Raw genomic sequence first — 2,354 nt, 5'->3', positions numbered from 1 at the left:
TCGGCCGGATCAGTCTTTCCGTTTCCCCCGCCGCGATGGAGGTACGGGATCCCGGCTCCGGCGCCGCGAGCCTCGGTCGGGGACCTCCCCCTTCGCCTCGGTGCCAGCGCCGGGCCGCGGGGGTTCCCGCGCCGGGGAGACGGCCGGGTCTACCGGGGCCCCGGCCGGATCACTTTCTCTTTCCCCCGCCGCGATGGAGGTACGGGATCCCGGCTCCGGCGCCGCGGGCCTCGGTCGGGGACCTCCCCCTTCGCCTCGGTGCCAGCGCCGGGCCCCGGGGGTGCCCGCGCCCGGCAGCCGTCCCGGTCTACCGGGGCCTCGGCCGGGTCAGTCTTTCCGTTTCCCCCGCCGCGATGGAGGTACGGGATCCCGGCTCCGGCGCCGCGGGCCTCGGTCGGGGACCTCCCCCTTCGCCTCGGTGCCAGCGCCGGGCCCCGGGGGTGCCCGCGCCCGGCAGCCGTCCCGGTCTACCGGGGCCTCGGCCGGGTCAGTCTTTCCGTTTCCCCCGCCGCGATGGAGGTACGGGATCCCGGCTCCGGCGCCGCGGGCCTCGGTCGGGGACCTCCCCCTTTGCCTAGGTGCCAGCGCCGGGCCCCGGGGGTGCCCGCGCCCGGCAGCCGTCCCGGTCTACCGGGACGCTCGCTCGGGCGGGACCGGTTTACCCGGGCCTCGGCCGGACTGGAGTGTTTCGGTTTTCTGCTTCTCTGCCAGGATGGCTGCGAGGGGTTGATTTAAATAGCTGGTTTGACGTGAAAAGCTTCCCTTCAAGTGAAAAGTTTGTTCCAATTTCTGCCATCTTCCTTCCTCAAAAGTTTTGGGTGTAGCTTTCCCAGAGGAACCTCTCGTAGGCCTATCATTTCTGATCTTAACTTCCCTCATTTATTCCATATTTTCCTTCCTCTTGCCGAATGGCCGAATCCAGTCCATTTCTAGTCCAGGAAATTATTTTTATTTCTTCTTCCATTTCTTACTGATCTATTTGCTTTGTCGAGCAAGTCGTTCTTAGGTCCCTTGGTTCTTTCTTTAACTTCTTCTGCTCCTGCTCCTTCTCTCGACGCTTTCTCGTTTTGTTGGCTTTCTTGGCTCTCTTTTGGCTGTTCTTTCTTCTCCTCCCGTCGTCCGTCCCCACTTTCATCTCCCCATCTTTCCTGTTCTTGGTCATCTCTACGTTGTTTATAAAATAATTCCGCTTTCTCTCTTGAATCTACTCGATATCTTTGCTCTCGCCAGCTCGCCGATATTTCAGCTCGCCGATATTTTGTGCTTTCTCGTCGTGTTTCTCATCCATGGCGATCTCTCTGCCCTCCCTGTCTTCTCGGTAAATCGGACATGAATTTCTCTGGGCGGGTGGTTTCTCATCGCGTGTCTTGTGTGCGCTCTATACGTTTCGTCCATCCCGTTTAATATCTATCCCTCCCTCCCTCTCCTCGCTTTCCTCCATTGCTTCTGCTAATATCATTTCCAGAATGATAACCCTGAGCCTGAACCTGAACCTAACCCTAGCCCTACAACTTTTCTCCCTAACCCTGACCCTAACCCTAACCCTACAACTTTTCCCCCTAACCCTAACCCTAACCCTAACCCTACAACTTGTTTCTCTAAGCCTAAGCCTAAACCTAAGGCTAAGCCTACAACTTTTTTCCCTAACCCTAACCCTAACCCTAACCCTAACCCTAACCCTAACCCTAACCCTAACCCTACAACTTGTTTCTCTAAGCCTAAGCCTACAACTTTTTTCCCTAACCCTAACCCTAACCCTAACCCTACAACTATTTTCCCTAACCCTGACCCTAACCCTAACCCTACAACTGTTTTCTCTAACCCTAACCCTACAGCTTTTTCCCCTAACCCTAACCCCACAACTTTTTCCCCTAACCCTAACCCACACTTTCGACTTAAAACCGTTTTTAGATTTAAAGTCGTCTTTCGACTTAAAGACGGGCAGACGGCGGCCCGGTCTACCGGGCCGCTCCGGCAGCCTCGGCCGGGCCGGCGTCTCTGTTTCTGTTTCCCTGCCACGATGGATGTCGCGTGCGAGGGGTTGCTTTAAATAGCTGGTTTGTTTGAAGTGAAAAGCTTCCGTTCTTGCCTAGATCTCTTGCTATCGCAAGCCTTCCGGTCCAAGCTCCCATCGCGGTTTCAAGCGTCCTGCTTTCTTGGTTGGAAAAATCGGGGCGGCGAGACCTGACGCTCGCTTCCCCGACCCCGACCCTAACCCGTCTTCGAATGGTCTTTCTAATGCCAGCAGCGCTCAGGGAGAAATGTCACCCCCAGAAGACGAGAGCACAGCTTGCCCAATTCCGGTCTCCACACACCGGGCTCGTCGACTTTCAAAACGTATTCCGCTTTTATGA

Source organism: Pantherophis guttatus, unplaced genomic scaffold (genome assembly GCF_059756535.1).
Source record: "Pantherophis guttatus breed Tessera unplaced genomic scaffold, ASM5975653v1 scaffold_21, whole genome shotgun sequence".
NCBI classification, from domain to species: domain Eukaryota; kingdom Metazoa; phylum Chordata; class Lepidosauria; order Squamata; family Colubridae; genus Pantherophis; species Pantherophis guttatus.
The sequence above is the reverse complement of the archived record's forward strand: the minus strand, read 5'-3'. Positions refer to the sequence as shown.